This window comes from Pecten maximus, chromosome 2, assembly GCF_902652985.1.
Source record: "Pecten maximus chromosome 2, xPecMax1.1, whole genome shotgun sequence".
NCBI lineage: Eukaryota > Metazoa > Mollusca > Bivalvia > Pectinida > Pectinidae > Pecten > Pecten maximus.
The window spans coordinates 33907203-33920676 of record NC_047016.1 but is presented as its reverse complement, the minus strand read 5'-3'; positions in this window follow the sequence as shown (position 1 = coordinate 33920676).

Sequence of the window (13474 nt, the reverse complement as noted above, 5' to 3'; positions counted from 1 at the left end):
AACCAATTCACAAAAAATCCTTTGCATGTTGATATTGACCATATGTGGCACCCTGTTAAATAATGTATTGATGCGTTTTATATTTGTCTGTCGGTTATTTGCGTTTTCCGTAACCGCGTAAGCGCGCGCGTATACTTTCGTTTCGTTTGTATGTATCGTTGTTATAGTAGGCCCCGAATAGGTATACTATTGTTATGTATAGGTGTCGTGTATGTATGGACAATGACTGACCGCTTGACCCGTGACATGCGCTGTCTCATTCTTTCTTCCTTTTCCCGCCTAATCTTTCTTTCTTTTCTTACTTCTTATTTGGGTTTTGAACAAGACAGATGTATGTACTGATTACGCCATTTTTTCCAAGGAGTTTGTCCTTCGTGCCATACACGGGGTGAGTTTACTTTAGATAGTTTAAATAGTTTAAGGAATTATATTTCTAATGCATCCATGCTAATATAAATTATTTATAAAGATTATTACGTATTTATTTATTCCAAATTAGTAGATTATTGTTTCGTATCTATTGTCTATTTTCTTCTGGTCGATCGATGCCAGATCGATATATATATGTAGGTCTTGGTTGCAGTCGTTTTTATTTGATATCAAAGTATTTGGATAATGTATAGCATATTTATAATAAGCTATATAGTATTTTACCTTTTATTTTCTTGTGAGAAAGATACGTAATATATTCAGTGTTATTTTACAAATGTGTAATTGTTTAAGTGCGTTCGATTGTAATGGTTATCGTGTACATGTATCGTATAGTTATATCTGTTATTCGTATATTTTAGGGACTACAATTCCTGATAATAAATAGCATTTGGAATGACTTAACCTGGTTGTTTGGTCTGTTGGTTCGACGGAGAGAACCCCCCTATGACAATTCTACAATGGCGCCCATGTATGCTTCGATTCGAATTAGCCCGCCAACCTAGACCGGAAGTCAACATACCATGTGTGGGGAATTATGTGTAACACGTGTGATCAGTGTGATTATTCCATGTTTACTGCACAGCAGTGTTCCTTGTTCCTGTATGACGACTGGATTCTGGAACTTTGTGTTGTTGATGCACACCCTAAGTGACATTCTATCATTCAGTAGCTACTGTGACTTTTGTTTGCTTGTGTTGCAATCGCGTGCACTCATGATATAGTATACGATATACTGTATTGACTTTGCCTTTTCTACGTGAGTTCATCTTCGAAGAGGAGTCGGTTCATATGGAGATTCATAGACTTTTACATTAATTAAATTTATCTGTGATTTTGAATTGATGATTATCCTGTATTTTCTTGCCATCTGTGATACATATTGTTTACATTTTTCTTGTCATTCCTGAATTAGTTTTACTTTGTGCAATATATATACTGAAGTGTATTTTTTGAATTTTAGTTGATATTTGTGTCTGATTATGTGACCTTGAACTTTGTGTGTATTTTTCACTTCCGGTTTGTGAAACAAGTGTTTTTTGTTTACATTTTTTTTCATATCATTTATTTTGGTTATTTTTTTTTTTTGTCTTTTGCTTTAAATAGAATAAATTGATTTATTTTCTTTTGATTTTTTTTCTCTTTTGATCAATATAAATTGAGAAATAGCATCTTCAGAAAAGTCTTTCTGGTTTCCGGTTATTATTACTTTCTCGTTATTAAACGGCGAAACGTTTATCACTATATTTTTATGTTATACATTGGCATACTAGCTCTTTTCAGGCAATGCCTGTTTCATATTAGTCAATCAATATAGATACGAGGGCTTATACATATGTTGTGAGCCTCGTATTGAAAGAGGGACTCAATGATGTTCTTTTTCCGTCCTACTATTTTCTGACTATACAGGGCCGTGTACCCAAGGTCTGGTCTCATTTGGTTAGTTTATGTCGATGAGGTAGCACTCTAAAGTAAATAAGAGAAGCGGCTTTTATTTTGCAAAAAAGACAAAACCCAGTGAAAGATAAGTGATCAAATATATATGCATAAAAGGTTTAACACCTAAGGATATCCAAAATGATATGGTAGCATCACTAGGGAAAGATGCCCCTTCATATCCTACTTGTGATTGACCCCCCGTCCTGGAAGGCCTGACAATGCTACACCCCAGAAATGATCAATAACGTTTATGCTATTGTTTTGATTGAGAGTCGAGTCACAGAAAGATATAAAGTCAGAAGAGTTGGATTCCACAGGAAAGCGTACATTCCATTCTGACCTAAGATCTTGCAATGAAAACGCTTTCGGTACGGTGGGTAATAGAACTTCAGACAGTTGATTAAAAGCACACCAGGCGCACATTTTCACGTGCGAATCTGAACTTTTTTATGAAGATCCTGCCACTATACATGAAACTTGGGTCAACCATTTTACCCAAGAGGCCAAACAACAAACAAAATAATGGAAGCAACCTGGCTATCCCCGCCAAAGAAGGAAGGTTAAAGCCTCGATTTTCTGGGATGCAGATGGTATTCTGCTGATTCAGTAGATTATCCTCAAAAGGGAAAAAAATCAAATACAATGCTTCACTTTTGAGGCAGTTACGGGAAAATATTAAATTTAAGTGTCGCCGAAAGCTCAATAAAGGTGTGTTTTACATTAGGACAATACTCCTGTTCACAAGTCTGGCATTGTCATAGCTGCCAATCACGATTGTGGCTTTAAATTGATTGAGCATCCGCCTTATTCACCTTGTCTCGCTCTGTCAGACTTTCATCTATTCCAAAACTGAAAACATCTATTTCATACATGCAGTGGATGTCTTTCTGAACAGCCATGATGAAAAAGTGGCATTGAGATCTTTAAACACGGCTGGCAAAAGTGTATAAATGGTGAAGGAGATTATGTAGCAAAATAATACAATATGTGCGGTAAAATTCAAATCCTTCAATTTGAGGCTCACAATATATCAATATCTACATCTTGTTCATATTTTGCTCTTGTTTCATTTGTTTTGATTAATAAAAATGGTTTCGATTTAATTGTGATATCCTTTGTTGGTATCATTTATTCTCAAATTTGAAAATTCAAAGTATTCCACACGCACATTTCTCTTAATAATAAGATTTATTCATCAAATTTAGATTTCTATCACGCACCAGCTATTGATGACGTCAGACACATACGACTGGTATTAGATTAACTGAAGTTTGCTAACATATTAAGTATCTTAAGTACATAGTGAATAAAGTAAATTAACATTAAGTTTAGTGTGAATGATCGTCTCCGTCAAACTTTTGCCCATTAATGTTTTCCCCAATGAAAACCATCTGATCAAAAGCAAATATTAACGTCACCGCCAAACACAAAGTAAATAGCAAATTTAACAATAAGTTAATTTGTTATGCTGATTTTACCAGTAAATGGTATATATCGTGTTAATCAGATTGGGCTTACCATAGGAATTCCATCGAATGTAAACATCACGTTATTTGTAAATGATGTAATGTAATGTAATCGATGGGTTTTATGGCCGGTCTCGTGCTAACATCCGGAAGGTCCTGGCAGATATACTGAAAGGATATTATTACAGCAGCACCGAAACGGCAACGATAGAAACTAGAAACGACCACTTTAGGGAAATAAATGTGGTATGACGTAAGGGGCATAGGCGTCTACGGCTGGTAAGGGGCCAAAATGTGGCATTAGTGGGATAGAACGTCCATGAATCACTAAGGGCTAAATGTGGTATGAAGGGTGTGAAGCCGTCGTTTCCCGCTTTTAAGATATACGTCACATTGAATGAATTTCTTATTCAAACAAGATACACTTTTATGTACAATCCGATATGCAAATCGTCATATTCCAGAGTAAGTGAAAAGTCCCATCTAATTAAATCTTGTAGCATTATTCATTATAAGCATACGTCTGTAATGCTCGAACAATTTTATGTTAGTTCGTCCGCCAACAGTATAAATCCTGTATGTAAGTTTGATATGCGGAGCAAGTGCGTGAATATATCATTCGATGACCCACGGGGAAGCATGAAAAAAGCAATCAAGCAATATGAACTGTTGTCATTTTATTTACACTACACCATATGAAATGGAATATGTGTATAACATTTATTTCACCTTTCTGACAGACGCTTGGTGCATTCTTCTAGGATCAAAGTTGTCACTGCGTTTAGCATTCCGTAGAAAAAAAGTCCAGCACTTCCGACCTAAAATGGTAACAAAAAAGTTTCTTTTTTTTATTGAAGTAAAATTGAAAAACAGAGGTTTAAATTAAAGTTTTAAGTTTAAGTTTTAGATTTATTTTACTCTAAAAGAGTGTCTTTAGCTACATTTGTAAGTATAACTATATACTGAAGACGTTCAACACAAATCATCTTAAACATCTGAATTTGAGTTTCAACTCTAATTCAACTAAAGGGGTTTAAATGAAACGTGTCCAAGAAAGCATCCGTGCATAGCCTGGACCAAATGTTAAGATTTTGGGTCCAAAAGAAAATTGAAATGGCCGCCACAGCAGAAATCTTGAAACTCTATGTGAAAGTTAAACTTCTGTTTTACTGAAAAGGTTTTAATAACATTTCATAGAAATTGTCAGTGTATGTTGAAATTATATTGAAAATATATTCAGAACTAAAAGTGCAATAGCTCCACTAAGACATTTATTAAAAATTACTAAAAACATAGGATGATCAACAAATGATCCTAACCTCATGCAAATATTTTTTCAGCATTTTTGTAGAATCATTTTACAAATCCCCGACACCTATTGAAGGGTTAAAAAGTAACAATGGTTTAGACAATCCAACATCTATATTTACTAGACGTTAAGGTGCTACATATCTGATATTTAGTGGGTTTTTTTATCAATTACAAACATGAATAGAAGCATATGCGTTTTCTTCAGCAATAAAAGTTACACACTTTACACTATTACCACCCTCGGATTTGTAAATTTCTTTATCATCTTTAAAATAAAAAAACATAATAATAATGATAATAAATAATCAATTGCGTCCCGAAGAAATTCCATTTCGCTCCGCTTAAATGAAATACTGATTGCGTATGCATCGAAAACAGAAACACAAACGACTAATTGCGAGAAGCAAAGAAGGTCACACGTGTAAACATCTCCATAAAAGAAGGAATTAAGCGAAAATCAGATTATGAAACGAATAAAGGACTGAATTTCAGTCGGAGACTGCATAGACAGGTGGAATTATATATATATATATATATATATCTACACGACAATTGTCCCGGAACACATGCGGAAGATGGGCAGTTTGTGTCTGTAACGTTCACACATACGTCATGTAACGTCCGATCTGTTGTTATCTTTACTGAAAACTGTAAGAATATGCTGGATTAAATAAATTATGGTTACGATTTCAGTCGTGATATGTTTGATTGCAGATTCACTGTTTATCATTCACCAACTTACACGTATTGATAAATCACACTTGTATCAATCCAGGGGATGTGGGCCGAAGAGGGCAATGCTAAGAATTGTCAAAATAGAAAAAATTTATTACACTCTGTCGGAGGTGAAGCATCTTTAATGCTTCCTGAGTATAGACATCACCCATTTCGACATTGAGTAGATAATTGCACAATTTTCAAAACTGGTATATATGATCTCCTTATTTGCCTATTCAAATATCGACTCATCTGTCATACTAAGCAATCAAACACCCACATGACAGTTTAAATTGTTTTGACTAACGGGCTATATCAAATTAAATGAAATATTATTATTTATCTTCTCTAACGTATACATTAATAATTCATTTATTTCAAAAATATAGCAACACATTGCCAGCATGATAATTGGAGACTTTGTTTCAGTATTCTTTATGAAATATTGCAGAATTGTGTCCACTTGCATCTTCGATATATCTGGGGTAACGTTTATTTGGCCTCTGAAGCATGTCACGGCAAAACCGAAAGGCACACAACCAATTGATTGAATGGTGTTAGGAAAAAACCCTTACCAATCTCAAGGCCGATTCATTCATTTCTTTTGAAGGTCACAAAGGACCGACAAGGAAGTTCAAAATCCTTTAAGTGGTAAAGTAACCTTGGGGTTCGTTCCATATATATCAAGGGATCAAACAAGTCTTTTATGCACAAGGTTCTGGGGACTGCGCCTTACATAATAAGAGCGAAATTGGACGTAATTTATGAGATTTTCCCTTCAGTTATTTGCCTTTTATACACAATATACTGTTTTATAGCTACTGCCGCCCCTCAGACTTTGATGGACAGATTTCTCTCCGAAATTTCAATTACAGTTATTTTCCCCTAATCAGTTTTTTCTAGTCGTCATTCTCTTATCGTTTCTCCAATAAGTATATGTTTCAACAGTTGTGTAACCTACGATGAAACATCACCAACAACCACATGTATTTATCCTCGACGACCTCTGTAGCTGTTGGTGTCTGGAAAACACCTGAAAAATCGCTATGCTGATTCTTTTTTTTCCTTTTTTTGCGGGTATTGCGTAAGGGCGACAACCAAGTCAAAAGTCAATTTAACGGTATGGTGATCTCGAGAAATTTGTTTGATATACATCAAAGTGTCATTATAGTCTACTTGTAGGAACTGTGCATTCAATTTTATGATATATTCCAGGGATACAGAGTGAAATATAAAGTGACTGCAAGTGATCTCACTTGTTATCCCACAGGAAAATAAACAAAATAAAACTGGAAACACTACCATGCGTTCCTGTGATACTACATATTTACCCATATACCCAAAAACTTGACACTGAAAGGAAGACCGAGGAAACCAACGCCAATGTATGATGGAATTAGGAGCATGAATCCTTGAAAATCTCTGGAAATAAAAAGAAACAAGCATATTCATTTTGTATCTACATATTTATCTCATCCTAGATATACAGTAAACTTCACACGTAATGAGACATTTGCTGTAGTGATATGAAAATAATTCCCTGGCAAAATCCCTTCTTAGCCTTTGTATCTTAGCATTGTATCTCGTCATTACAAGTCTAGGTCTAATACGGGTTAAGTCTTATGATGGTGTCAGCAGAACGTTAGATATCGCACAAGAAGTTAGAATGTTTTCAAAGGATATCATGATATCGTCAATAGATTGGAACAAGTACTTGGGCTACGAATCGAATGGCAAATGTAAACGGCGTAGTTCGGGAAGGAGGTATGTTACTATCTAGAAATGGAAAATTAACAATACGAAAACATGGATTTATTTTAAGAAAGGGACTGGGATATCAGAGGATCTTGCAAACGGAAAATTATCGGGGATTCGCACAGATAAACACCACCTCTATCAATCAGGTAAGCTGCACATTTGTTAATGAGCCTATAGGTAAAGGTACACAAGTTTTTTTGTTTTTTTTTCAAACTTGATCGTGTAACCTTGACCGATCACCAAAAAATATAATGCGGTGTAGAACTTGATAGTGCGATGTTATGAATATAAACTAACTCTACTGGGGATCCATGCGATATCTTGTACACACGCTGGCTTTTGGCGAACGCAAGCAATGATGAAGTGACAAAGTGTTACATGCGGTTACGACGTATTTGAGTCTCTATGATTAATCAATGAACTGGTAAAAGACGTTGATATAATTCGACGCCACTTAGGACTAATGCGGTAAAAAATGATAATTCATCATTAAAAATCAGTTTTTAATTATGTATCACTTAAATTCATATTTACATATTTTTTTCATCTACTTGTACAAGGGTACAAGATGAAAAGTTTGCATGGCATGCATGTTATGTTGCCATGCAACGTGCAATAGTCAGCGAACAACATTTCCTGTCTATTCTGTGTACAAATTTGTATTTGATGTTTAGTGATGCCAAGATATTGTGTTTGGAAATGCTCTTAGTACCAAAACATGTTCAGTATCTTACGTTAATGTATCCCCGCCTTTCGTCTCCCTATCCTGACTGCTACTATTTACATCTGATTGGGAGGTTTCGTCCAATGATGAATGATTGAATCCATTATGGTAAGATTTATGTTGATCAGTCTCGTTAAGAGAAGAGCGCTCCACTAACTTTGCCTGCATGATTGTCTCCCTACAACACTAAACAAGTACTTCTATCCGAAGCAATTACCTGTTCTCATCAATTCAATGTTCTCTGGAAACTGACGTAACTGTTTTCATATATTGATTTTCTGACGATATCTTTAAAACAGCTGCATATATTTTACAAAGTGTTTGTGTTATGTTAAGCATGAAAATTAACAAACACACATCATCAATGCATATATAATGCAAGGATTTCTTATATACATGTATATAAGAAAAACTTAATAATTTCGAAGAAAAGACTGTAATATGTTGAATGTATATTATTTTCCATGAATAAAACGGAGGAATTTTACCCAAGTAAGATAAAAATAGCATATTAAATACCAATCGATCAACATAAAGGAAACGCTTTCGTGTTCCACATGTCGTTTCAGACCACAGGTATCAATCAATGTGAATGAAATCGGACCTAATATATATCCCTGTTGTACACATCAGTATCATTCTTTGATTTCTTAAAGACGAAATTGTTGCATTATTGGAAATATATATATAGCCTAGAGTAACATGAAATATAACTTGTGTTGTTAGTATTTATCCGTTTATGATATCTACCTTTTCGAATAATTTTTCTTTTTCGAAATTTACTTTGTATGAAGGAAAACAACAGTATGGCATATTCTTTGTTTGGCACATATTTAAATCAAATATGAACTGTAAAGGTTAGGTGCCTAAAGTATATTTAACTATTGGCCAAGTGATTTTTATCGAGCCACAGTGTGACAAAGTCAACGTTTGCCACAACACAATGCAACCCATTTCTTACCGAGACACGGTGTAATTCATGGTGCGTTCTTCTATCAGTTTAGGACCAGTTGTACCGACGTACCAATCTCCTGAAGTACTCATAATAGTATCATTTCACAAACGTACTACCTGGATCTACGATGGCGGAACTGTGATTCTTCATTTGTAATGTTAAAAACGAAACTGGGACTCTCGTGATAAATTCTTATAAATCATATCAGTTGATGTTTGACTGAAACTATTCAGGTATTGATATTACATTCGTTACGTTGTAAAAACAGAGAATAAACAAACGGTGTGTATGCTTGGAGCACGGCGGACATCTTGGGAACTAGATATTTAATTGCGTTCCATTATATAATACCATACCTATTTCGTACAACTGGTACAAATCCGATGAAGTTACACAGCTAGTCATCACCGTGGCACAGTGTAATCGAGTTACCAGGACACACCTCAACAAGGTCACTTTTTACCACGACACTCTATGACTACTTTAACGCGACAGTTTATTCATTTATCATGACAAACCATAAGCGAGTCACCCTACACAAAAAATACAATGTAACCGAGTCACTTTTCACCGGAACACAGTATAACCGAATTACTCTTCACCGGTACACAGTATAAGTGTAGTAAACAATAGTGTTGTGCTACCTAACTAGTATTGTACGGTAAGAGTCACAGAGTTACTCCCCTTTATATGCGGAGCAATATGGGATAGCTCTCGAGGACATGTTGTGTCAGCCATGATGTTTAGGAAATAAACATGAAATAGATTACCGGTCTTGCAGTTATTACATTGGCGACGAGGAGGACGACTTTATGTTTGGAAACATATTTGGAGACCTAGAGGAACCTACAATGGCGGCCTACGGCAAGATAGAAGAATTCCGGCCGGAAACGGAGGTTTGGAATCAATATATAGAGCGTTTAGAACATTACTTTGCGACAAATGACATAGACAACGCGGGTAAGCAGAAAGCAATCTTTCTGTCTGTGTGTGGGGGGAAAACATATAAACTCATAAGCAATTTATTGGCCCCAGTGAAGCCCGGAGAAAAGTCTCTGTGCAATTAAAAGATTTAATTCAAAACTATCACCACCCAAAACCGTCGAAGATCGTACAGCGGTTCACGTTCAACAGTAGGTTTAGAAACCCAAACGAGACTGTAGCCGTGTACGTGTCAGAGTTAAGACGACTGGCGGAGGATGGTAATTTTGGGGACTCGTTAGAGGTAATGTTGAGGGACAGACTTGTTTGTGGGATTCAAGATGACCGCATGCAACGTAGGTTATTATCGGAATTGGAATTAACCTTCGACATGGCACTGAAAATAGCGGTGGCTTTGGAAATGACGGCGAAGAACGCGGCTGATCTACAGAAACAAGGTCAAGGTCAACCACAGGAAGTAAACAAAGTTCAAGGTCATCAGGGGGCCTATAAAAGAAATAAAAACACAACAAACGCTGAAAGACCAGGTAATCAAGGGAAAGGAGAGTATTTTAGGTGTGGGAAACACCATCCTTATGTGGTTTGTCGATACAAGGACACCGAATGCTACAAATGTGGAAAAATAGGACATTTGAGTATGAAATGTTTCCAAAAGACACAAGGATCAACTGAAAAGGTTCAACAGAAAAAACCAGGAACAGGGTATGGTCGTGTTGGTTATAAGGAACACAGTAATCCACAGAATGGGGGAGGCCGTTCTACACACTACGTGGAAACATGATGAGGAACTCGAGGTCTACACCATGTTTCGTGTAAGCCATTCGAAGGATCCATACACAACTATGGTAAAAGTTGAAGGCAAGTCCATAGAAATGGAAATATACACTAGAGCATCACTGTCAGTTATCAGTGAGGAAACACTGGATCAGCTGAGAGACAGCGGGGCTGAGTTTCAAGTAGAACATTCAAAGTGCAAGTTAAAGACATACACCGGGGAAATCATGCCGGTCATTGGACAAACGTTAGTCAATGTAATGTGTCACAGACAGGAGAAGAAGTTACCGCTGGTAATAGTCAATGGTGGTGGTCCAAGCCTCATGGGTAGAAACTGGTTGAGAGACTTGAGACTGGATTGGGCAGAGATATTTCATACGAAACACCAGCCAGAAACTAGTCAGACGTCCGATCAGCTTGATGTGATATTGGACAAGTATAGTGGAGCATTCAAGGAGGGTCTAGGTACAGTGAAAGGAATCAAAGCCAAGATCTACGTTGACCAAGAAGCCACTCCGAAATATTTCAAACCTCGACCAGTACCCTACGCTATTCGTGAAAAGATTGAGGACGAATTAGGCCGACTAGAAAGGGAAGGCACCATTGAAGCAGTTCAATTTTCTGAATGGGCAGCACCGATTGTACCCATAGTCAAAGAGGACAAATCTATCAGAATTTGTGGTGATTATACATTATACACAGTGAATGCAGTATCAAAGCTGGACAACCAAAGATTGAAGACCTGTATGCAACCCTGAGTGGAGGTCAGGAGTTCACAAAGTTAGACCTCAGTCAGGCATACCAGCAACTGGAACTCGATGAGGAATAGAAGCAATACGTGTGTATCAACACACACAAAGGGTTGTATAGATATAACCGGCTACCATTTGGAGTGTCGTCAGCACCTGGTATCTTCCAACGAACCATGGAAAATCTTCTTCAAAAACTTGACCATGTGGTGGTTCGTATTGATGACATATTGATTACCGGAAAGGATAGAGAAGAACACAGAGGTACTGAAGAGAGTCACATATGCAGCGATTCGTCTAAAACGGTCCAAGTGCATATTCTTGACAAAGGAGGTCGTGTACCTTGGTCACAGAATCAACAAAGATGGAATTAGCCGATCCAGGAAAAAGTGAAGGCTATAAGTGAGATGCCTGCACCGACCAGAGTCAAGGAACTGCAAGCATATCTTGGAATGCTGAATCAACAGTCCTAGCACCGGTACATGCATTACTCATCAAAGGAACCAAATGGACCTGGGACAAGGGGAAACAGACAGCATTTCAAAAGTCTAAGGAATTGCTCTTGTTAGCTGAACTGTTAGTGCATTTCGATCAAAACAAAGAGATTGTCTTGTGCTGTGATGCTTCACCCTATGGACTTGGGGCAGTACTCTCTATGAAGATGGAGGATGGATCGGAGAGGCGAGTCTGTTACGCTTCGCGTACCATATCATCCGCAGAGAAAAACTACTCTCATTTAGAGAAGGAGGGCCTGTCTAGTCTTCGGGGTCAAGAAATTCCATCAATATCTGTGCGGAAATCATTTCTTGCTCAATACAGACCATAAGCCATTACTCGGGCTGCTGAAGGAGGATAGACGAATTCCAGAAATGCCGGCAGCGAGGATACAGCGTTGGGCATTCACATTGTCAGCATACAAGTATACGCTGGTATACAAAGAGGGGAAACAAAATTACGCGGATGGACTCAGCCGACTGCCAATACCGGAGAGAGACAGTGCTTCTATGCCCCCGATTCCAGGCGAAATAAAGGTCGTGATGGAAAAGCTAGATGACTCGCCAATCACAGCAGAACAAGTCAGGACATGGACTAGACAAGATCCAATAATGGCCAGAGTAGTTGGCTATGTACAATCTGGATGGCCTCCAAAGAACACCGATACTGAGTTAAGGCCATACTACAGTATTCGTACAGAGTTCAGTGTAGAGGATGGATGTTTGCTGCGCGGGAGTCATGTGGTCATTCCTCTGAAAGGACGAGCACAGATCTTACAGACCCTACACGAAGGGCATCCAGGGACCAATCGTATGAAGAGTCTCGCCAGAGGTTACGTTGGGTGGCCTCAGATAGATTCGGACATGGAAAATGAGATACGAAGTTGTGAATTGTGTCAACTCAACAGGAACCACCTCCAGAGGCACCATTACACCCATGGGAGTTTCCCAGTCATCCGTGGTCCAGGGTTCATATCGACTACGCCGGGCCATTTCTGGGGGAAATGTTTCTGATGTTGATCGACTCGTACTCGAAATGGTTGGAAGTATTTCCAATGAACACTTCAACGTCGACTGCAACAATAGAAAAACTGCGATGGGCATTCGCGACTCATGGTTTACCAGAGACAGTGGTCAGCGACAATGGTACGTGCTTCACGAGTCAGGAATTTGCGACATTCATGGTCGAAAATGGAATCCGACACGTCAGAAGTGCACCTTTTCACCCTGCGTCAAATAGTTTGGCAGAGAGAGCAGTGCAGTTGTTGAAGGATGGACTACGTAAACAGTCCGAAGCAGAGGGAATACTGGAACAAAAGTTGGCTCGGTTTTTACTAATGTACAGGATTACGCCTCAAACGACGACTGGTATAGCACAGAGTGAATTTTTGATGGGTCGTCGCGTCCGATCTAAATTAGATCTAGTGAAGCCAAGCTTGACACGTAAAGTAGTCGACAAACAACAAGGTCAAAAAGATTATCATGACAGGAAGGCTCGTGAAAGACAATTTCAGTCTTCGGATACCGTGTTCGCAAGAAATTTCGCGAAAGGGCCTAAATGGTTTGGCGGAAGGATTGTGTCGCGATCAGGTCCAGTGTCATACACCATTCAATTAAATGATGGTCGCGTCATCAAGCGTCATGTGGATCATGTTCGGGTTAGATATTGCCCCGACATGCCAGAGTCATCCGAGGAGAACTCTGGGGAAGAGAGA